Source organism: Coenobita brevimanus, chromosome 27 (assembly GCF_032717465.1).
Source record: "Coenobita brevimanus isolate Jiangsu-jjx chromosome 27, ASM3271746v2, whole genome shotgun sequence".
Lineage (NCBI taxonomy): Eukaryota > Metazoa > Arthropoda > Malacostraca > Decapoda > Coenobitidae > Coenobita > Coenobita brevimanus.
In genome coordinates this window covers 6,025,286-6,050,728 of record NC_136980.1, presented here as the reverse complement: position 1 = coordinate 6,050,728, position 25,443 = coordinate 6,025,286, and the positions used below count along the sequence as shown (strand labels likewise).

Genomic DNA, 25,443 nt, shown 5'->3' with positions numbered 1-25,443 from the left:
GGGTATTTCTCCCCTACCCTGCAAATGAATGTGTTTGAATGGATGTGTAGATGGGGAGTGTGTCGTCCTGTCTCGGCTACCTCCCTTTCCTTGGGGGAAGCAGCCTAGGTATATAGATATAGATAGACCCTCCCTCCATGTCCCTGTACTCCACTTTGGCCCTTCCTTTGTGTCTTGTGGTGGTCTCCTCCCATCCCTCCATCCCCATCCACCCCCTCCTGTCCTTACCAGCTCCCCCCACCCGCACCCCCTAGCACCTCCCCGGCCTCGAATATTTTGTGTATTTTTTACGCTTTCTTGCACGTGTTTTGAATCATTACCTGTAATTTATTGGTGTCTGCATACAGATATGCACACCAAAATTATTTTAGCTGTCTTTAGTCGAAACCCACTTGAAGAAGACATTTTATTTCATGGCGACGCATGGAAGCATGCTGGAGCCTTCAAAACGAAAACTAGATTTGACAGCTCGGAGGGGAGGGGGGAGGGGAGGGTATGTGAGGGGAGGGGAGGGGAGGGGAGGTGAGGTGAGGGGAGGGGAGGGAGGGGATTGGAGGTTTGAAGAGGGGAGAGAAGGGGAGGATAATTTTTACTATTTATCATATTTTTATTGGGGGGTTTATGACCAATTTCCCTTGCTAGATTTGACAGCTTGGCGGGGAGGGGAAAGGGGAGGGGAAGGGAAGGGAAGGGGATGGAGGGGATTGGAGGTATGAGGAGAGGAGAGGAGGGAAGGATAATTTTTATTTATCATTTATTTGGGGGGTTTGTCACTATTTTATTATTTTCTAAGCACATTACAATGGTTTATAACATCTATACACACACACAAAAAATTGATTTTGGTGATTTTTGTACGTACTCTTGCGAAGAAAACAGGTGCAAGTGGCGTATTTTCTTTCTCGCCAGGGATGCGATGGGTAACTATTATAAACTTTGACGGGCCATAGCTCGGTAACTATTGGGTCTAGGAGGGTGGGGTTTGTGTTTTCAGGTGTGTAAATTCAAGCTCTATAAATCGGGCATAAAACTTTTAACCTTTGAGGAAGTCGAAAAATTGGCCCGTTTTTGCATCCTGGGGGGCAGTCGAGGCTGGGGAATTGCGTACCCTAGGGGTTAACTTCCGATGATGGTCCGATAAAAATTAATTTCAATAATTACCAGTACCTGTTATCGGATTATCGCTTTAGTGCCCAACTTTGCACAGTAGCTACAAGCACATGAAAGCTGTACATAACTGATGTACATTTAATATTCCATCAAACAATTAATGGCCATCCATCCATCCACTATCCAATCCTATGTTGCACCCTAAGGAGTGTAGGAACCTGGAGCTAGACGAGTTAGTCCTGACATTTAAGATCAGAGTGACCAGCCTCACTCATCCTTGAATGGCATTACCTGAGCAATAAACCCCAACCACCCCTTGGATATAAACATACACAGGCTCAATCTGACTGGAGCACCTTAATTACTCACTAAACACCAGACACCAAAATTTGGTTATATATTAATGGTTTCCTGGTGAACAGGAAACCATTTGGCTTGTCACTAGGTGTAGAGCAATCCATAGGCAGAAGGATGAGGAAAGAATGAAGGAAAGAAAGACAGAAGAGGGAGTGTACAGTCACTCACAGGCAGAAGAGTAAAGAATGAAGGAAAGAAAGACAGAGAGGAAAGGGCAGACACCCCCAAGCAGCAGAAATGATCTTACCTCCAACATTATGCTTCTAGCGGCAGCCTATTACCCAACACCTGTCATGGTGTTGGGGCGTGAAGCCAGGATTCCAGTCTAACCTACTGAAAATGCCCAGCTCCCACACAATCCTGCAAATTAAATAACTCTGTACATCATTCCAATCTGAGGATATGGTGAGATATGACTCAGAAAGCATGAATAATGCAACTGGGAGAATTACATACCTGGTAACCCTGTACATTTACAAATAATTCTGTGTTTAAATCATGCTACTATGAAGGAGGAAAAGACTGGTAAACAGACATGATTCTAACAATTAACCATACCATGATAACCCAATTTCTCAGTAATAATAATCCGTATGGGTAGGATCCGAAGATGGGAAAGATAACATTCACATTATCACCAATTAAGTACTTTGCTATCTTAGATACTTATGAATGTTGCCATGGTATGAAACTGATCAGAGGATTGTGCCTCAGTCAGCGATTAGCCTGGCACCACTCTGCCAGTTCTGATTTGAGGCTTGGGAATCTGATCTCCCACCCTCATGCCCAGACACTGGTGGACTTTATGGATACTGTACTTATACTCTTTATTCATCTGTCCAACTTCTTACTCAGATGGAGTGGTAGTGAATAGATCTCCACATCACTCTGCATTCCACAATCAGACAATTCTCTCAATCCTACATCAAACTTAACTTTCAATTCAGTTCTTATTTGCAGGCCAGTAATGTGGTTCAGATTCAAGCCCTCCCAATGTCACTCCTCCCCTATCTCACTTTTGAACCCAACACTTTTTCCAACAATAAACAATAATTCTTCACCAAACTGGCACAGCCTTTTCATAATTTCTACTGAAATGAGTTTCACAGGTTACTTGCTATTTCTCCTGGATCAGTATAAATAGTGACGTCATCGCCAACATGGCGGCTGCTTCCCTCCAGCCGCAAAGAATTAAAGTTATCACGTCTTGATCAGTGCAAACAATAAATTAAAAAATACATATACAGTACCGTAAGCTTCAAAGTACGTGGCAGAGTGCACTGGCCATGTTTACCCAGAACCAGCAATATGTCTGTTTCTTCCCCTAACCTTGCTGCTCCCCCCTCCTCCTCCCTTCCCCAATGTATCATTTGCCTCCGCCATGCCCATCGACTCATGAGACAACATGCAAGCCACTTCTGGCCGCGCTGATCGTCTCATCTGAGGTGATGAGTCTCAGTGCCATATTTTCAAGCACGAGGCAGCGTCAGTGGTTTCCATGGGAATTTTATCTCTCCCTATATGCCATCAGACCAGCTGCCAAGCCCTGCCACACCGTTGCCAAATACCGAATATTTAGTAATTCAGATATGCAGGCCACCCATGGCCGCGCTGATCACCTCGTATGAGGTGATAGATCACCACATCATAATTTCAAGCACGAGGAAGCATCAGTGGTGTCCATGGGAATGATAAATTTCCCAATACGCCACTAGAGCTGTTGCCAAGCCCTCCCACATTGCAGTTGCCAAATACCACATATTTAGCAATGAAGTCCTTGTTTGTAGCCCAGAAATGGCAGATTCACACCCGTCTACCTCCCATGGTGCTGGTGACTAATTGCCGCCCTCACACCCACCCATGAGGAGTTAATTACAAAAAGACAAGGGCGATGAGTCTGACCTCAAACACCCGATCTGATGACAAAAGAATCAACCTAAAGTCTGAAACAATGACTCTGGGAAGGTAATCAAGTAGAAATAAATCAGCATGGCAGGGACTAAAGGGTAACTCAGGGACAACCTTGCTATATGTGCAAAAATTCCAAATCCATTCACTACTGACTAATCAAAATTCTCAAAATACCTCAGGCTTACCTCCTTTACCCTGTCCACTAGTCCCTCTCTTAGTACAACCAGCACCACCAACCATCTGAAGTAAAAAGGTAAAAATTAAGCAAACCACACATAAAAAGGAACATGTCACTTAGCAAGGCACTTAACATAGAGAGAGAGAGAGAGAGAGAGAGAGAGAGAGAGAGAGAGAGAGAGAGAGAATATTAATAAGTTTATTTCCACTGAAATATGGTTACCCTGTTTACATATTATACAATACTAATACATTGTTCACTTACCTGCATATGCATATACAAGCTTATGTATACATATATTGTACTACACAAACATATAGGTATACCCAGTATAACAATGCAATTGGTTAAGTACAAACCAATCACTAGGTGGGGTATTGTATATCGCGGTAGATTTAACGTGTAAATTATAGGGACGCATTTTTTAGCCCTGGGTTTCCCCCAGCCAAGTCCTAAACCCACCCAAATGGGCCCCAAAACAACTTACCATCTCACCTAAACCCCCAAATAGCTTTAAAACAAGCTAAACTAAGGCTAAAAGCAGTTTATGACTCGATCTAAACCCCACAACATGACAATAGTCAAATACAAGTCTAGAAAAAGTCACTTAAGGGGCTATCACACGGGGGACTCGTGAATGTCCAAATTTTGCCCCGCCGCGAGGGTCATGGACGTCCATGGGTGGAAGGCCACCTGACTCATTTGTGGACATCCACAACTTGGTAGTCTCCTTCTTTATGGAGTTTACACGTAGCTGTGACCAAGTAGTGTGTGTCGTCTGCTGTCCTGAACTCTGTGGTCAGATGAGGTGTTATGATTAATTCAAAACTGCCAGTAAACTTTGTATAATCTTTTATCATATGATTTTCAGGACTTCTGTCTGCTATAGAAAATTTTCAAATATACCAAAATGTGGTAAGTATGATGGAATGTCCTCCTTCTCCCCCTCCTTTGTCTTCTTGCAGAGGCTTCCTCCTCTTTCTACACGGTTGGGACTGCAACATCCATTGCAAAACTAACAATCAGGTTCACGTCCATTGTTGTTGTTAAACATGTCGTCTGCTAGGGAGTTGGAAGTGACCTCCCAGCCGAGAAGGGTGAACTCGATAAAGGTGGTGGTGGCCGTCGACGTCAACCATGCGATGGGGTATGGATGTCCATTTTGTGCTGCACAAAACATTCACGGGTACCCGTGTGATACCCGTTTTAGTTACCTATCCCAAAATGATTATGTTCACCCAACCTATGACTAAAACACATTAATGTAGGCCTAAGTCTAATGACAGTTTATTTAAAAAAAAAAAAAAAAAAAAAAAAAAAAAAATATATACCAATTGTTAAACTAGGGTTTGGCCATCGTTAGGTGGGTTATGGTGGTATGTCTACTCCCATTGCTAAGCCGGGGTATTGCATCAACGGGTATTATGTCTCGGGGTATACTTGTAATATACATTTGAACAGTATGTTTCATGAACACACACAAATATACATAGATGTAAATGCAGGTAGTTATTTATTGTCTAGTGTTTCTTTAGACGGAGGGGGGTGCAAGGAACAGCATGGTGGACTGAAGAGGTGAGACAGGCTGTGGCACAAAAGAAGAAAGCATACAATGAATGGATGAGAAATAGGGGCGTGGAAGAAGTTGAGAGGCGGAAGAGAGAGTTATATGTAGAAAGAAATAGGGAGGTGAAAAGCTTAGTAAGAGAGAGAGTAAGAAGAGAGTGGATGAGGAATTTGAGTGTAAAGTGGAGGGACTTTGAGAAATTGTTCTGGAAAGAGGTGAAAAGAGTAAGACAGGGTGGAAGTGAGGTTAGCAGGGGAGTGAAAGATAAAAATGGTGATTACTAGTGGAGAAGGGAGAAAAAGTGAGCAGATGGAGAGAACACTAAGGAATTGTTGAACATACAGGACGGAAGTAATGCGAGTATAAGTGGCTGGGGAATGGTTGGAAGGAGGAGGGAAGTGAGAAGACAGGAAGAAATCAGTAGGACAGAAGTTGTGGAACCAATGAAGAAAGTTAAATTGGGGAAAGCCCCAGGAATTGATGGAGTGTGTGGTGAAATGCTGAAGCATGGGGGAGATTTTGTAGTAGAATGGATGTGGAAGATGGGTAGATTGGCCTGGGAGGAAGGTAGAGTCCCGGAGGATTGGAAGTCAGGTATAATTATTCCCTTGTACGTGTCAAGTGGGGTTGGTGGAGGATTAGTGCCCCTCCCTGTAAAACAATTAACTCTAAGCCCTTGGCCACCCTGTTTGGGATACATGGCATCTGGCAATGAATGAATGAATGAACAAAGGGAAAGGGGAAAAAGAAGTGTGTGGTAATCATAGGGGCATTTGTCTTCTTACTATAATAGGAAAAGTGTATGGTAGGATACTTATTGACAGAGTTAGAGAAAGAAGAGAGAAATTAGTTGGAGAAGAACAGGGAGGTTTTAGGAAGGGAAGAGGTTGTGTAGATCAGATATTCATTCTTAGATCTTTAGTGGAAAAGATTCTAGAGAAGGGAAAGAAGTTGTATGCAGCTTTCATGGATTTGGAGAAAGCATATTACAGAGTGGATAGACAAGGCTTGTGGAAAGTATTAAGAATATATGGAGTACATGGGAAGTTGTTGAATGCTGTGAAGAGTATGTATGATGGTGCTAAGGCTGCAGTGTGTGTGGATGGTGAACTAAGTGAATTTTTCTCTTTGTAGGTTGGGTTGAAACAGGGATGTGTCATGTCTCCATGGTTGTTCAATCTGTAAATGGATGGGGTAATAAAAGAGGTACTGTACTATTGCGGCCAGGAGTTCTTAGCCACCCTCGTCCAGCCAACTCGTTTATGTGGCAGCGTCGCATTCACGAGCACAGAAGTTGCCTTTGATGCATTTCTGTCGAAAAATATCCCTTCAGCTTTGGGCTTGTACTAATGGATAAAGCAAGAGTACTATTTACTTTGAAGGTTTGACTGATAATACGGATATATCATAATGATTATTTAATAACTTGTTTCTCGTATAGAGCCAAGCAAATGACAAATATGTATATTTGGTTCCACTCCAAGACTTCCTATAGGTTTGAACCAGTGAACACAGAGTGAACAAGTTCGAAACATTCATTCGTTAACAGAAGAGAGAGAGAGAGAGAGAGCGTGTATGGTGGGCGCATGTGAATTTTGGAATAATGAGGTGGAGGCAGACTGGCACAGGGAAATGCAAGGGATGAGAAACCATGGATTTCTGTGATCCATTGAAAACAGGCCAGTGTGATTATTCCTTCCATCAGTCACTAGAACTTGCATTGCTTTGTGATAATTTTTTTTAGGATTGCTTTCGTTGAAGTAATGAATTAGGAGATAAATGCTGTTGGTTTAACAAAAAAAACTGTGCTTAAGAAAGTAATTTGCCTCTCTGTCCAGAGAGAGATATCCAGTTAATGAGAAAAATACTCATGAGTTTGCCAAAAATCTCCAGGTGCCAACCACCAGAGAGAAAAAAATGTGAACAAAAGGCATTTAACAGAAGTTACACGGCCTGCCTAATAATTTGACAAAGTCAACTGGCATTACCCAGAATAAAACACATCTTTCTTTATGTCCGACGAGAAGTTATCCTGGGATTAAACTCTTTCATCAGCCAAAGGAAAAATTCCCTGTTTAGCTTGAGCACCTTATTTACTTGTATCGCATAAAATCATGTGCATGTAGCTGGAATGAAGCCCCTTATCTATGGCCTGGCAAACTCCCTGTAAAGAGTACCCAGTACTATTTTCTGCCAACAGACTGAGTTAAGCAGTGAGACTCATCTTTCGTGTAAGGAAATCCACCCCGTCTGTGTGTGTGTGTGTTGAATTGAGAGTCATCTGACTTGTGGAGCATGGTATGCGGGTTGGTCGGTTGGTGACTGAGTGGGTTGATTGGTTAGTGTAGGCTGGTTGTTTCACAGGCGGATTAGGTGGAGTGGGTGAGCGAGAGGGAGGGGAAAGGGTTGTTGGGCTGGTTAAGTGGGGTGGAATGGGGTTCGTGCATTGTTTAAGTAGGGTGGGTGGTGGGGCTAATAGTAGGACAAGGCAAGAGACGGGTTTGTGTCGTCCTACTTTTGAGACATTCTGTATTGAGTAAGGTTGTGGGTATGTGCGTTGATGGGTGGGTGTGTAGGTGGATGGACGGACTGTGGGAAAACAGGCCACTTGGACTAGGTGATATGAGTTAATGTCAGAGTTGGGAAGGGTTTAGTGTCCGGAAAATTGGTCCACAGGGGATATTATTCTGGAATTATGCTGAAGTAGGTATATATATATCCAGTGGGTTACAACAGGTCCATCGTGCAATACATCTGTTGGTTAAGAGGTCTGTTTCAACTGCACGCATCAGTGGGTGATATAACCACGTCGGATAACAGGTTTATGGGGAAAATAGGTTCATTTATGAAAAATACATCCATGGGTATACGACCATGTAGGAAACCTGTATCCATGGAGAGATTCAAGGTCGACGGAAAAATTGGTCCGTGGGGAGAAAATACATCAACGGGGAAAACTAGTTCGTGGGAAAATAAGTCATTAAGGAAAATAGATCCATGGAGGATTGTGCTCCGAGTGGTGAAAATGTCCATTGCTAAAAATATTCATGGGGTGAAAATAGGTCCATAGGGGCATACACGTACTGTAAACATACATGGAATAATTAAAATAAGTGGGACCTAAAATATTCAACTTTTAACAGCGACCGTTGCCTGGAATTAGCCTTACCTCTGCACACCTTGGACCAAACAACCATTAGCCAGACCCTATTACCACTTCATCATCCAGTTATTATATTTCATAATTTACCTTCATTTAGTCATATAAAGCCAACCGAAACGAAAGGAAAAATTCCTGTTTAACTGTGCTGAGCACCTCATTTCTCCACCTCATTCCTCTAAAATTCATAGGCACCCGCTACTCTCTCTCCTGTTAACAAATAAATGTTTCGAACTTGTTCACTCTGTGTTCGCTGGTTCAAACCTACAGGAAGTCATGGAGTGGAACCAAATATACATATTTATCACTTGCTTGGCTCTATACGAGAAACAAGTTACAGTATTAAATAATCAGTATGATATATTCGTGATATCAGAGTCAAACCTTCAGTGTAAATATTACTCTTGCTCTATCCATTAGTATAAGCCCAAAGCTGAAGGGCTATTTTTCGACAAATGCATCGAAGGCAACTTCTGTGTTCGTGAATGCGACGCTGCCACATACACGGGTTGGCTGGATGAGGGTGGCTAAGAACTCCAGACCACAATAGTACAAGGTAGGGTAGTGGATGTTGGAGTGACCCTGGTGAGAGAGGATAGTGTTTGGAAACTCCCTGTATTGTTTGCAGATGATACTGTGTTGTTGAGTGAAGACAAAGGGGAGCTGCAAGGCTTGGTGGATGAGTCTGGAAAAGTGTGCACGAAACGGAATCTAAAGGTGAATGTAGGGAAGAGTAAAGTGATGGTCTTTGAGAAAAGTGAAGTCAGTGAATGTACAGTGAGATTGGATGGTAAGAAATTGGAAAATGTGAGTACGTTTAAGTATTTGGGAAGTGTGATGAGTAAGGATGGAGGTTCGGAGGGTGAAGTGCTTGAAAGGGTACAGCCGGGAAGAAAGGTTGATAGTTCTTTGAAAGCAGTGATAAGAAACAGGGAAGTGAGCATGGAAGTGAAAAAGTTACTACATGACAGTATTGTGATACCAACTCTAACTTATGGAAGTGAAGCTTGGACGTTGTTGGAAAGACAAGTCAAAAGTGAGAGCAGTGGAAATGAGTTATTTAAGAGGAGCCTGTGGAGTCACATGGAGACAGGCTGACGAATGAGGATATAAAGGAGCATTGTGGTGTGGATGTGGATGCGATAGGAAGTGTTATGAGGAACACACTGAGGTGGTTTGGCCATGTGGAGAGGATGGAGGGTGAAAGACTGACAAAGGGAGTGTATGGGAGTGAGATGGAGGGGGAGGCCGAGGATGAGATGGAGAGGTATATGAGAAAGGGGGGTGCGAGTTGGGAGCAGGGCAGTGAAATGGCGGGGGACAGGGTGACGTTTTGTTTGTGGCCACCCCAAACAGGATTGAGGCATCTGGCGACAGATAGATAGTTTCTTTAGTGGTAGGTGGTGGCAACCATCATCCACTCACTTGATGTAGTGCTGCCTACTTCTTCCTTAGCCTTTATCATTCTTTTTCTGTGTCTGCCCTCCTTTCCTTCTATTTCTCTCAACTTTCCTGTCACTTCTTATTGCTTTTCTTTCCTTTACAGGTGGTTTTCCATTGAGTGACAAGCCAAATGGTTTCGTGTAAGCCAAGAAACTATTTACAATGCTGGGTGGTAACCACATAACCAAGCCATACGTGCTCCCTATGTGTCAGCAAGTGGGTTGGTGCCCCTTCCCATTTAACAAATAACCCAAAGTCAAATGGCCACCCCTTATGGGATTATGGCATCTGGCAATAAACAGATAGAAGTGTTTCTTTAGCTTATATCTGAATGACTAGACTACCGGCCCCTGTAATGGGTGGTGGCAATAGGTTCCATAATTTTGGACCAATTATAGAGAACAACAACACTTGTGTCAGTGTTTGTCTTGGGGACAGAGAGGTTGTTTATCTGTCTGGTAATGCTGTCAGTCATAAAACGTACAGATGACAGAGATGGGATGTCATTAGTGTATTGGTTGGTTACTTTAAATAGTTAATAGCTTGATTCAGGGTGATTTGTTCCTTTATGTTTAACCATTTAAATACACTGAAAATAGTTACAAGATTGAACTTCTTGGCCCTTCCATCTGCAACCTTTATGGTGAAGTTCGGTAGCTTTTTATCTTTGATATGAGGGAGCAATTTGTGGTACCCTATATGTTGCAGTAACTAAGATATTTAAGGACTACAGACTGTACAATTATTAGGCGAGTTGCTCCATCATAGTTATGTTTTATTCTACAGTATTTACAAACATCAAGGCTCCCATGGCTTTTTTTTGTTACTTCATTTGTGTTTATCATAGGTCATATAGCAATCGATGCTGAATCTAGATATTTTGCAAGTATTGAGGGTTGGATTGTGCTGTTGTGAAAGAGGATAACGGTGGAGTTGGGTAGGCTATTTCGGAGACGAGTTGACATGTTCCTATGAAAATACATTAAGTTTTATTGTGTTTAACGTAGAGAGAGAGAGAGAGAGAGAATTAAAACCAATATGGTAGCCTATACTTTTTTATATATTTTCAAAATGTGGCCATGGTATGAAACTGATCAGAGGATTGTGCCTCAGTCAGCGATTATCCTGGCATCACTCTGCCAGTCCTGATTAGAGGCCCGGGAAAAGTTCTTCCCACCCTCATGCCCAGAGACTGGTAGAACTCAATCCTTTAGGCTTATAGATAATATTCTTGTAAACATTCCAAACATTAAACACATCAGAAACACCTGGTCAAAAGGAAAGCAACAGGACAGGTTAATTTAAACATTAATCCATGCTGTATTCTCAGGAGGCTTCCTAACATCAACAGATTTTACTTTACCTATTACACCTATAAATTCTCTTGTATGTTAATTTATCATTTTAATCATACTGCTACCCAACATTCTCCTTGAAATGGACCTTTTGGTATGGAGATATATATTTTGAATATATTCCACTGATAAGAGAAACTTCTCCCAAGCTAAATAAAATGGCCTGGTTGCAGTACGTGAGGTATCAGCTAACTTTTAAAAAAGGACATCATCCAGATTAGTATGGTTTTATTTTTCAATCAAATTCTAAAACTCTCCCTTCTGGCAATACTTTCCATTTACAAAATATAGCCTGATCAACAGTCACTGGTTTAAAATGGCACTGCAATGAGTAATTCACTGATATTCATTATAAAAATGCCAACATGGATCAAGCTTAACAAGACCTAACATCATGAAAAGGTAAACAACAGGGGAAACAAATATTAATTATCATGAAAAGGTAAACAACAGGGGAAACAAATATTAATTATCATGAAAAGGTAAACAACAGGGGAAACAAATATTAATTAAACTATTTACCATACCACCCCAGAAATAAGAAAAATATTAGACTATCAGGAAGAAACAATTTGGTAAGGTGCTTCTACTGCCCCAAATAAAGATTACAGTATGTATGCAGCTTTCATGGATTTGGAGAAAGCATATGACAGGGTGGATAGACAAGGATTGTGGAAAGTATTAAGAATATATGGAGTGGATGGGAAGTTGCTGAATGCTGTGAAGAGTATGTATGATGGTGCTAAGGCTGCAGTGTGTGCGGATGGTGAACTGAATTTTTCTCTTTGAAGGTTGGGTTGAAACAGGGATGTGTCATGTCTCAATGGTTGTTCAATCTGTACATGGATGGGGTAATAAAAGAGGTACAAGGTAGGGTAGTGGATGTTGGAGTGGCCCTGGTGAGAGAGGGTAGTGCTTGGAAACTCCCTGTACTGTTGTTTGCAGATGATACTGTGTTGTTGAGTGAAGATGGAGAGCTGCAAGGTTTGGTGGATGAGTTTGGGAGAGTGTGTAAGAAACAGAATCTAAAGGTGAATGTAGGGAAGAGTAAAGTGATGGTCTTTGAGAGAGGTGAAGTCAATGAATGTACAGCGAGGTTGGATGGTGAGGAATTGGAAAATGTGAGTACATTTAAGTATTTGGGTAGCGTGATGAGTACCGTAAGGATGGAGGTTTGGAGGGTGAAGTGCTTGAAATGGTGCAGCAGGGAAGAAAGGTTGCTGGTTCCTTGAAAGCAGTGATGATAAGTAGGGAAGTGAGCATGAAAGTGAAAAAGTTACTACATGACAGTATTGTGATACCAACTCTAACGTATGGAAGTGAAGCTTGGACGTTGCTGGAAGGACACAAGTCGAGAGTGAGAGCAGTGGAAATGAGTTAAGAGGAGCCTGTGGAGTCGCATAGAGAGGCAGGCTGACAAATGAGGATATAAAGGAGCGTTGTGGTGTGGATGTGGATGTGATAGGAAGCGTTAGGAGGAATACACTGTGGTGGTTTGGCCATGTGGAGAGGATGGAGGGTGAAAGACTGACGAAGAGAGTACAGTATGTGAGTGAGGTGGAGGGGGGAAGAGGGAGGGGGAGGCCGAGGATGTGATGGAGGGATGGGGTGGAGAGGTATATTAGAGAGGGGGGTGAGTTGGGAGTGGGGCAGTGAAATGGCGGGGGACAGGGCGACGTGGAGGTGATTTGTTTGTGGCCACCCTGAATGGGACTGAGGCGTCTGGCAATAGATAGATAGACAGACATGCATAGTGGTAGAGGAGACTGTCCTAAATGTTAGCAACACCTAACAAACAACTGCACCTAATAATTTAATTTAACCTAACCAAATCTAACCAAGCATCGTCAATTTTCAGTAATTTACATCACTTGATTTTGACAAAAAATATCTTTTCTGGTCAAGTTTAGTGTGATTTGATGTGAATTTGAGCATCATTTTTTCCTCCCCAGAAATAACTCATTTTGGAGATCAGGTAGTGACAGGCCAAATGCTTTCCTGTAAGCCAAGAAACCATTTACAACGCTGGGTGGTAACCATATAACCAAACCATGCGTGCTCCCTGTGTGTCAAGTGGGTTGGTGGAGGGTTAGTGCCCCTCCCTGTAAAACAAATAACTCAAGAGTCAACGGGATTGTGGCGTCTGGCAATAAATAGAATAGATAGCCTACCCAAGGAAAAATCTACCCACTTTTGGGTAGTTAAGGTTGCACCCAGATCACCTGCAGCAATGTTTGCCAACGGTTTCACCAACTGCCCGAGTTATTTACCGACCATTGCTCCAACTGGACCAAGTGTACCAGATATCTCGTGTCAAAGCAATGGGAATATTTAACGCTTTAACCAAACCTAACCTCATCCAACCAAACCTCACTTGCATTTGATAGCCAGCTTTCATATGTGAAAAATGAGCATTCGGAAAGTTAGATATGGCCAGCTACTTGCAGAAGCTGGAAAAGACCCGAGGTAATTAAATATAGGATTTTCACGTCATACATTTCCGAAAACAAATCTATAGTAGAATATTTTCAAAATAACGTGGTCTACAACATGGTCATGTCAGATTTCCTGAATTGAGCGAAGTGCCAAAAATTGACCCAAGCACCCAGTTGGGAAGTTGGGAAACACAATCCACCTCTCAGTACAAAGATTCCTCCATTACACCGTAACACTGTTGGTACGGCTTAAGTAACATGATAAAAAGTGGGAAAACTTTCAGCAGGAATAGGTAATTTACCACCTGATACTCACAAAAATACATAAAACAAGCAGGAAGAATATGATTTTAATTGGTCAAGTCCTACTGTCTCATACAAAGCATACATCTACCAACAAAACAACCTAGTTGACAGTGGTACATAGCTAAAAACAAACGGTGGAAACATTTCGCATCAAACGTTTATTAACCACCCCAAAAATAAAAATAATACAGATTGTCAGAGACACCAGACCTAATGCTGTGTAGCTCTTCAACGGGGAGTCATGGTGACTAAGCAAGAACTGATTTGGGAAGGACCTTCTATTATACAGCATATATTTACCCATGAAAATAAATGTGTCCTAATCACTTCGTTCCACAGAAATCTGGAGTCATCAAAAAATAAGATAATGTTCCATGCACATCTTTGGATCTCCAAGTTGTGTGTTAGGCTATCAAAAACTACAATATGGCCATTTCATTAATTTATTGATACCTCTTGCTACTCCAGAGCTATTATAGGCAGCTTGGGGGATTTTCGAACTGCAGTTTAGAAGCCCACACGTGCAAGAATATAAACTAGTAAGACTTTTATATACATGACCCCTTAGCACCCAAGTAACCAAACGGAAAAGTCCAGCCCTTGGATAGGTGTTTAATTTGGCAAAGGAAGAAAATATAACACCTAATGAAGCAGACGCAGCAACGGTAAAATTACAACCAGTAGCAAACACACCGAAGATAAGACTGCATGAGCAAGTGTATGTTTGGGTAACACGGCACAAAAGCCAAGCCAAGCCTTTGGTGTGTGCAAGGACTCAAGAAATCTGTTGAAGGAGCCTTCTTAAGTTCTGTAAGCTTCCAGTACTCAAAACAGAACCAACAGCCTGATTGGAGGAGCAAGGCCGATAAAACTTGGAAATAGTTAAAAGAAAAAGAAAGAAAAGAGGTTAATAACATCCAAACAAAGTATTTAACAAAACTATTCAAATTACCAAGAACGACACCTAAATGTGCCCTACTGCATGAAACAAAATCAATGAAAATGGAACATAAGATAAATACAAGAAAGTTAGAATATTACATAGAGCTAAACTACAGAAATGAGGATGCAATGGAAGTACAAATGAAACGGCTTAGTGAGGAAAATGAGGGAGAATACGAAAAAAATACAAGACCTGAAAAGGCTATATAATATTACAGAAAATATAACAAAAATGGTACAAAATGAGGGGAAAAAAAAATGATAAGTAGTAAGGTACAAGAAAAGAATGGAGAAGAAATCATAGCCGAAATGAGACGAGGAAACAAAACTAAAGCAGCAGCAGAACAGGAAATAGAATACAGGTATTTAGAGAAGCTGAATTTTGAAAAAGCAAAAGTTATATTTATGCTAACAACGAGAATGCTTGATATTAAGGTAAACTACAAAAATAAAAATGAACAAAATTTACTGTGTGAGTTATGCAAGGAGGAAGAAGAAACGCAACTTCATCTGTTTCATTATAAGGCATATGAAGGCATAACGGAGTACATAATAGTGAAACAATAAATGGAACAATTCAAGTAATCGATTTAGTTAAAGTGGCAGAAACTGTAGAAAAAATACTAAAACGAAGGAGTATAATACTAAGCATGAGAAAGGAACAATTGAAGTAGATAAGGGACAAAAATAAATAAATAAAAAGAAAAAACGCGTGTCAAGTGGGGTTGGTGGAGGATTAGTGCCCCTCCCTGTAAAACAATTAACTCTAAGCCCTTGGCCACCCCGTCTGGGATACATGGCGTCTGGCAATGAATGAATGAATGAAAAAACGCCATCTGTTGTAAAACAGAACCCCTGGATAGAAGAGTGCGCCAGCAACAACAAACTCAAAATGATGTCTTCGATATCAATAAGATACGGAATCAACATGGCAATGGCTATCATTATTTTACTGTGCCTCACTCCATTACACATTGCATTATGATATACCTACTAAATGCACGCCTCAAACACCTGTCTAAATTCACACACACACACACACACGCCCCCTACGGAGGAACAACTTATACTTCCTCTCCATAATTACATAAAAATGTCATCTACTTCATACAGAGATGTAAAAGAGGGCTACCTTAAAAAGATTGTCAACAACTACACACAACGGGAAGTCACAGATTTAGCGAGAAATTAACACCCCCCCCCCCCAAAGGAAAGACAGGACGTTGTACCTTCCCCGTCGGAGTCCGGCAACCGAGAGACACGAGGAGACGAACCGAGGATCATCATGAGTAGCTGTGCTCTCGCCTCAACTTTATTTATGGTTCTTTTATATCATTCATTTGTGTTTATATTGGATTCATTTATAAAGATTTTTATTTTGGAATTACTTTCGCGTTTTTTTTTTGCTTAATTGTGTTATGGAACATTGGTAATTCTAATGCGTTACTTGAGGTTGTGAAAGAAGCGGGAAATTCAAGTGACGTTGACAGGGTGAGAGACACATAAACTTTCCCTCGGCGATAGCATTTCTCCCCGAGGCAACAGTGAGTGTCGCATGCATCAATCTCTCATTAATGATACATATCCATATATGCAGTGTGATGTGCTACAGTATTATATTGGTAGGTACACTAAAGTTACCTATAATAAGTAAGCACTGCAGGGTGGTATTCAGCTGTCTCTGTTGCTTTTCTAGTCAGCTGGAATCCATCTCTAGGCATTACACTATTGTACTTACCGTTCATTTCCTGCTGATCACTGGCCTTCAACATTTTAGTCACAATGTCAGATTGGTCTCCTGTTTAACCATTTATATGTAATTAGTTATCGCCTCCTAGACCCATCCCTGTTCTGCTTACACTGTTGGCCCTAGTACTGGTTCAGAATTCAGTTGATATCAAAATGGCCACATGCCAAAAGGATAATTTGTGGGCTTCACAAATGAGGGAAATAATCAGGTGAAAATACTAGATAACATGGACAAAATATTCGTTTCATTCATGCATTCTTTTAAGTTAGCATTCATTCCCACATTGTGCAGTGCCAACGCATTTCAGACTAACCAAGCATAAGGATATAAAATTCTTCATTATGGAGTTGGTTATAGAGGATAAACAAAGCAAATCAGATGAATGACAAGATATGACATCATGAACAGATAATCAGATAGAAAGGCAGATAGGAAAAGTTTCATTTTGTTTCATTTTTAAAGGCTCTGACATGTTTGCATGCACTGGCCTTGGTCACCTAATGGTGACTCTCCATGCTGCTCGATCTCTGGCAGCCTCCCTATTCAGTCCCTTATACCTGAGGTCACACTCAGTGACCTCGTCTCAGGTCTTTTTCAATCTGCCTCTCACATCCCTACTCCTAACATTAACACTTCTCACTTTCTGCACCCTACTGTCATCCCCTATCTTCTTCACATGCCCAAACCATCTCAGTCTACCTCTCCTTATCACAGCACCAATATCCTCCAGTCACATCCTACCTCTTAACTCTTCCATCATAAACCTAGCCCTCCCAGGTCTAGCACTCATGGATGCACTCTTTTACTGCCCATGTCTCACTACCATACAGCATTACATTCCTAACACATGCCACATACAAAGATCCCTTAGCAGAGAGGGAGAGCCCTCTCAATGTCAGGAGAGGCAACAGTTCCCTAAACTTCTTCCAACCACTCCTCACTCCAGCCACAGAGCTAACTCCAGCCCCACCTCCAGCACATACCATATCTCCCAAATAACAAAACTCTTCCACACATTTGAGACTCACCAGCAAGATCAGTCCTTTCATGCCTGACAATCTCCACATGCTCTCCCTAACATACTACACACATGAAATCAGCATTATCTCACAGTCTGCCTCTAATACCACAACATCGCTTATGCACACACTTATCACAAACACTGCACAAGATGGAATTACTGTACTTCCCACGCCCTTGTGGCAAACCGCACATGGCCACTCTCCCTCTTCTTTGACAATACCGCCACCTGCCCAAGATACCACCATCTTTGTTTTATCTGCATTTACTCTTCAGCCCTTGTGCTACATGCCATCTCTCCACTTCCTAAATCTTTCCAAAAAACAGAAAAAAAAAATCTATCTACAGTATCTATCTATCTATAGCTAGATGCCTTAATCCTGTAAGAAGTGGCCACAAACTTGCCTCCATGTCGCCCTGTCCCCAGCCATTCCACTGCCCTCGACCCAGCTCACATCCCCCTCTCTCATTTACAGTACCTCTCCACTCCATCCCTCCATCTCATCCTCGGTCTCCCCCTCCCTCTCCCCCGCACCTCACTTACATACACTCTCATCATTAGTCTCTCGCTCTCCATCCTCTCCACACCGCTCACTGGTGCAGTGGTAACGCTCTTGTTTGCCAACTGGTGGACGGGAGTTCGCGCCTTGCTCAGGTTGCGAAAAGTTTCACTGACGAAGTGGGTGGTTACTGTCCCCCTTGAGCAAGGGGATGGGTGTGTGCGTGTGTGAAGGTCACAGCCTTGCCCTTAGATCGGACTATATGAGCTCTCAGCTCCCTTCCGGGAGGGTAAAAAGCTGACGATCACGACCATCAAGTGATCCTGACCGACCCGGTGAATTACATGGCCAAACCTATCTATCTATCTATTGCCAGACACCTTAATCCTGTAAGGGGTGGCCACAAACAAATTGCCTCCATGTCTCTCTGTCTCCCGCCATTTCACTGCCTCCCCATTCCATCCCTCCATCTCATCCTCAACCTCCCCCTCCCTCTCTCCCTCTCCACCCCACTCACACTCTTCTCATTAGTCTCTCGCTCTTCATCTGCTTCACATGGCCAAACCACCTTAATGTGTTTCTCCTAATGCTCTGTATCACATCCACACCACAACACTCCTTCACTCCCTCATTTGTCAGTCTGTCTCTCCAAGTAACTCCACATGCTTCTCTCAAATTACTCATTTCCACTGCTCTCACTCTTGACTTGTGTCCTTCCAACAGGGTCCAAGATTCAGTTCCATATGTCAGAGTTGGTATCACAATACTATCGTGCAGCGACTTTTTTACTTCTATGCTCACGTCCCTATTTCTTATCATTGCTTTCAAGGAACAGCAACCTTTCTTCCTTGTTATACCCCTTTCAAGCATTTCATCCTCCAAACTTCCATCTTTACTCATCACATTACCCAAGTATTTAAATGCACTTACACTTTCCATTTCCTCGTCATCCAACTTCACTCAGTGACTTCATTTCTCTTGAAGACCATAACTTTACTCTTCGTACATCCACTTTTACATTCTGTATCATACACACACTCCCAAACTCATTCACCAAGCCTTGCGGTTCTCCTTCATCTTCACTTAACAATACAGTATCATTTGCAAACAACAGTACAAGAAGTTTCCAAACGCTGCCCTCTTTCATTAGAGCCGCTTCAACATCCGCTGCCTTACGTTGTATCTCTTTTATAACCCCACCCATATACAGATTGAACAACCATGGAGACATGACACATTCTTCTTTCAATCCAACATTCAGGTAGAAAAATTCACTCAGTTAACTATCCAGACACACTGCAGCCTTCACGCCCTCATACATGCTCTTCATGGCATTCAACATCTTTCCATATACTCCATATATTCTTAATATTTTCCACATTCCTTGTCTATCCACCCTGTCATACACTTTCTCCAAATCCATGAAGGCCACATATATCTTCTTTCCCTTTTCCTTGATGATTTATTTGGCCATGTGGTATTCCACTAAAGACCACATGGCCAAACCACTTCAATGTGCAGTATTTCTTCTAATGCTTTCTATCACATCCACATCTGCAGCACAATACTCCTTTACTTCCTCATTTGTTAATCTGCCTCTCCATTTATCTTCACATGCTCCTCTAATATAACTCATTTTTACAGCTTTTACTCTTGACTTGTGTCCTTTCAACAAGATCCAAGCTTCGCTTCCATATGTTAGAGTTGGCATCACAATAATAGGCCTACCATGTGGCAACTTTTTTACTTCCATGCTCACTTCCCTATTTTTTACCACTGCTTTCAAAGAACCAGCAACTTGAACCCTTTCAAGCATTTCATCCTCTAAACTTCCATCCTTTCACATCACACTACCCAAATACTTACATGCACTCGCATTTTCCATTTCCTCACCATCCAGCCTCACTGTGCATTTAGTGACTTCATTTCTGTCAAAGACCACAGCTTTACTCTTCCTTATATTCACCTCTATATTCCATTTCTTACACACTCTCCTAAACTCAATCACCATGCATTGCAGTTTCCCTTCTTCTTCAGTTACCAATACAGTATCATCTGCAAACAACAATACAGGAAGTTTCCAAATGCTGCCCTCTGTCATTAGGGCTGCTCCAACATCCATTGCCATACCTTGTATCCTTTTTATAATCCCATCCTTTTATAGACTGAACAACCATGGCGAGATGACATATCGCTGTTTCAATCCAACATTCAAACAGAAAGATTCACTCTGTTCACCATCCAGATGCTCTGAGTGAATTTTTCTATCTGAATCACCATCATTATTATTACCATCCTGACCTCTTTTCCAGTTAGAATGTGGAAGTAGGATCTACAAATGTGAGGGATGGAGGACGACAAATGGTGCAGAGGGTGAGAGGTTTGACAATTCAGGGTGGAATTGAGAGAGGGAGACCAAAAAAAGACTTGGGGACAAGGTTATACAGTGTGTCCTTGGGATTAAGAAACTGATTAGAGAAGCTACTAGAGACTGAGCAGAAATGAGAGTCAGCATTAGGTATTCAAGGCTGATGCATGCATGTTGGAGCCATTATAAATGAGAAAACAAACAAAAAGGACCATCAACAGCACACCTTGTAAAATGGGCCACACATTCATTCATACAACATTCAAGACCTGGGAATCCTGGCTCACTAGCCTAACCATCACTCCTTTGGTGTTTCTCTATACTAATACACTTCTCATACACTTACTATACTCTTGTCCCTCTAATTTGGCCCAGATTTTTGCCCTTTTGCAGCTTAGTTCATGTAGCTCAGCACCAGAAAAGACAATGCTACAGCTCTTTATCCTTTCCGCATCACTCCTTCCTGACTTGCACCACGTTCTAGTGTAAATCTATTGCTATAACTCAGTACAGTACTCATATTCAAGATAGAGAACTGGCAATTTTAGGTTAAGTTAGAGTAAAATGAGCAATAGTCCCCCTGCCTCATCAGCTTCCATACCTCACTTTCTCACACATCATAATCATCTTTTTTTAATTTTTTTTTATACCCAAATGTGGTAAGGTAAGGTCCAGAAAGCAAGAAAAATAGAAGCAAAAAAGCTAATGGAGGGCAAACAGCTCAACAGACTGCCCAATTATATGTCTCACTCTCATTCACTCACCATTCAAGTCCTCACATTCCTGACCCCCATCTCATAGCTTTCTCATAAATGTACACTAGCTTCAAAGGAAAAATAAAAGAAAGCTTTTTATTTACTGCAAGTGTTTTAGATTCATATAAATATATTCCAATTAACAGACAACAGTACAAAGACATAAACATGACACCTCAACAGATTAGAGAAACAGTATCAGTATTTGGGTATTATTCTTCCATTCTATATTTCTCCTGTCAGCTGTACAAATATAAATGCTGTACACTTCACCATTTTTAAAATTAACAGCTGTCTGGATGTTGCTACTCCTCACCCTGCCCTAAGGTGGGAAAGAGGTCCAGATGACGATGATGAATAGGTAGTTCCATCATTTCTTACTACATCCAGCTCTTATTATAATTATGGGTTTAAATATTTTAAAAATTCTTAAGTAATTCAGTACCGTACAGAATCATAACAAATCTTGTCAGTCATAAATACAGACTCAGAGTTCACAAATATTACATGTCTCAGACCAAGCAGTGTACAAATACAACCCCTGTACATTACAACCTCCTAAATCTAAACACCTGATTTCCCAAAACCTCCACTTTCCTAAACATTTTTTCACATCAGCTTTCACACAATCAGTGCATATCTGAAGGCAAAGTTTATTTCTATAGCTATTACTTTAATAACACAACATACAGTAATACTAATACTGTACATGGTTCTTCATTGCATTTGCTGTTCATGGTACTGCAGGCCACTTTTTACATGATTTTCTCATTTTTCATTATGATTCTACTTTCCAAAATATTCCAATTTAAAGAAAGCCTTTGGAAAAAAAAAGCACTTTAGATTTGGGAGTTTGTACTGTATTTGAGTTTTACAGATTTTTTAGTGGATCTATGAATAAGGTGGGAGGTTGTCAAGTGGCAAAGTAGTGAATTTCCACTTCAGAAATGGCAAAGGGAATGGCTTGTGAATTTGAGTTTTGCCTTCGTTAACCTGCAATATTCACAAATAAATGGATGAGCGAGAGGTGTTTAGAGACCTTTCCAACCAGGAGGACTGTGGGTGATATTCTCATCAGTTTGGTGGGTTTTCTACTACATTTTCCTTGATGATTTATTTGTCGTACTAGTCAGTTTCATTGTACCTAACAGGGATCTGCATTCCCTTTAAACCTATCCTGTTATTTCATGGCAGAATAAGATGACATAAAATCCATACATCATTTCCAAAGCATTTTGTCATAGCTTGAGCTGGTAACATATTTTACCACCCATCTCCTATACTAACTTGGCATTTGGTATGGACAGGCAGCATTTTCTTGTTTTTCTGTCAAATGACAGTAAACCATCTATGAACATTACTTTTCTCTTGTATGCTGCTGGTATCAGTTTAATACCAATACAGTTTACATACAACATTGCAGAGGCTTAAGTGGATAATACTCTACTGGCTTCATCACTCACAATATTATTGTTGCTGGAATTTATCTAGGCTATATAAGGTGACTTGTAAAGTGTGCTCCACTAGAAACTCACATGACCATATCTAGTGTGTTACGGGGATAGTTCAGTCAGATACTGTGCATGTGGCTGTAGCAGTTTGAGTAGGAAATGAATAAATGATGCTGGGTAGATACAGATAACGGCGATTAAGGTGTCCCCACAACTCACAGTAAACTGCCTGGCGGAATGGAAATGAAGTGTTATACTGTACATGGACCGCCTAGCATATAACATACTAAACAATACCAATGTGTCATATACAGAAATCAAATGGTTAGAAAGAGGCGTTAGGGAGCGTCCCTAGCCAACAAGAACACATACTCACGGCCCGATGTCCAAGCTTCCTGCTCTTTTTTCAACTGTTACTTGTATGCTCTTGTACTAGCTACACTGATTACATAACCTATTTTGATTCCTTAACATTTTTTCAACATCAGATTTTGTTATAAACTCTGGCTGTACATGAAGTATACCATACTCACTGAGTTTATATATCTCTTGAAAGTTGTGGTTGGTTATTCTTTGATACATAATTACCCAGAAAAATTACTCTCCTATGGATATGCAGGTTTTTTGCTTACTGTAAAACCTCGATATAACGGATTTCAATAGACCAGAATTTGCTTTTATCGGACTTGAGGAGCTACTGAACTAAATTCCTGTATACCAGAAAAAGTCCGATAAAGCCAGAAGCTGTCCGGACTGCCTGCTCACTTCAGCAATGTTCACCTCAATAAGGTAAATAAAAGACATGTTTATCAGCATACAGTACAGAATTATTATATTTATTTTATACCATTTGATTATTGTAGTGAAGTTATAACACAGTACAGTATCGCAATGGTAGTCAAAACAGTTTAAAAACCGTTCATGCGATCCGGACTAATGTCTGATACATCGAAAAAGTCCGGATGTCACTTTTATCGGAATTTTGCATTTTTTGGAATGGCTTGGGCTCCAGTTAGTCCGTTATAATGAGGTCTTACTGTATTTGGAAAAAAAAAAAGTACTTATACAATGAGTATCCACCTTATATCTATAAATAATTTGCAAATTTGAGACATAAAGAAGTAAAGAAGAAGCAAAGAAGTAAGAACTAATTTATAAAAGTACTCTCAGCAACAAAGAATATTGAGCTTGATCACAATGTTTAAAATGTTATCATTTGAAAGCTTTCCACTCCCTGCACCCATTTACTCAACTTATGTTGGCCAATCCTAAGTGTTTTTGGTCAGCTGGTCCAGTGAGTATGGTATGATACCCTTAACATATTTGGTACCTGCATACTGTATTAATCAAACAAAAATATCAAATCAAAGTAAAACCCAACTTAAAGATGAGGTAATGATAGATACTGTAGTCAGCTACATACTTAGCATAAGGCAATGTCAAAGTTTATTTACATAATACTTTATGATTACTGTGTTGTGTCAATTTGTCAATATAAACCTGAGGATTCTCATATCTATGTTATATACTATACAGATGCAAACATAAATATCCCTCCTCTCCATTATCAGAAATAATCAGACAACGACCAATGACCTTTACGAGTCAATATTGCAAATTTTGAAGACCAATAAACTTCACAGTATACTGCATCAAAGTCTCATACCATAACTGTTCAACTGCTGGTAATTAACCAACTGAGTATGGGGATGTCTGTTTCATTTTATTCTTGCCATCTCCTGACAATTTTTTTTTTCCCCCAGAATAAGACAATTTTTTAAACCTGGGTGTTAGATACAGCCCCTGTAGGCTCCGTCAATATGAAAGTCCTTTCCTAAGTTAATTAAAACCATGTGGCAACAGCATGAATACACTAAAATAGGGCATAAAGGAATTAAAGTGAAGTGATATTACTGTACACAACTGACCATTCTGTAGAAAGGCTTACATAATGGATAAATACTCTTTCTTATAAAAATCTCACTTCTCGTCAAGGGATTGTTTACAAGTGACAAAAAACATCGCTTAAGTATTTCTATGACTCTTCCTGTCACTGCTATAATCATTCACGCTCTTAAATTAATCCTAACTTGGCCTAACACCAATATCACAGACTAGGAGTCTTTTTGTTTTATTCATTCAAACCTTGTAACTTTTACTTCATTTACATTTCTCTATCCTACCCACCTGTCAGCTGCTCAAGAAGAATGCCTTTCCCTGTTTTTCCTTATGAAGCCTTTTCCCTTTGTATATCTTAGCTCTCTCTCCCTCTCTCTCTCTCTTTACAGCTTACAGTTTCCAAGCACTTTTTCTTGCCCAATTTCTATCATCATTTTAATACATTTTCTTCTTGTTTTATTGGCCAATTACATTTTGTTTACCTTTTTTCTAAGCACCACCAGACAACATTTTCTTAATTATTTTCAATATCAACCAATTATATTTTTTCATTCTACTTTCATTATCTTCTTTTCTATACACATTTTCTTTCCCATTATTTTTATCATCAACTAAACACATTATCATTAGGTTATGTTTATTCCCTGCACAAAGTAAAAGTTTTTCTCTTTCCTTCGTGTTACTTAATTTTTGTCCTCTCTTCTTGCCTATCATAACCTTTTCCTTCTTTCTCACCTCTTCTTTGTTTTTCATCCCTTTTCCTTTGCCCTTCTTCCCTCACTCTCTCTACTTTACTTCATTTTTCTCTCTCTCACTTTTTCCTCCTTTTCTTCATCTCACACTTCATCTATGTGTCTCTTTATATCACCTTTCTCCTTACCTCCTCACCCTTTCTCTCTTTTCTACTTCCTCCTCCTTTCTCATACTCCCCCCTCC

General features: G+C 40.7%; 1 long non-coding RNA gene across 2 annotated transcripts in view; it reads right to left on the bottom strand.

Annotated features, from left to right (window-relative positions):
- Positions 1-16,042, bottom strand: part of LOC145394414 (uncharacterized) — a 28,046-nt gene extending 12,004 nt beyond the window's left edge. For both annotated transcript variants that reach the window (XR_013896415.1, XR_013896416.1), the window contains exons 1-3: positions 15,994-16,042; positions 3,564-3,618; positions 1,715-1,827 (exon numbers count right to left, since the gene is read on the bottom strand). This is a non-coding gene — a long non-coding RNA (uncharacterized LOC145394414). The remainder of the gene's footprint in view (positions 1-1,714; positions 1,828-3,563; positions 3,619-15,993) is intronic.
- Between the last annotated feature and the right edge of the window lie 9,401 nt (positions 16,043-25,443).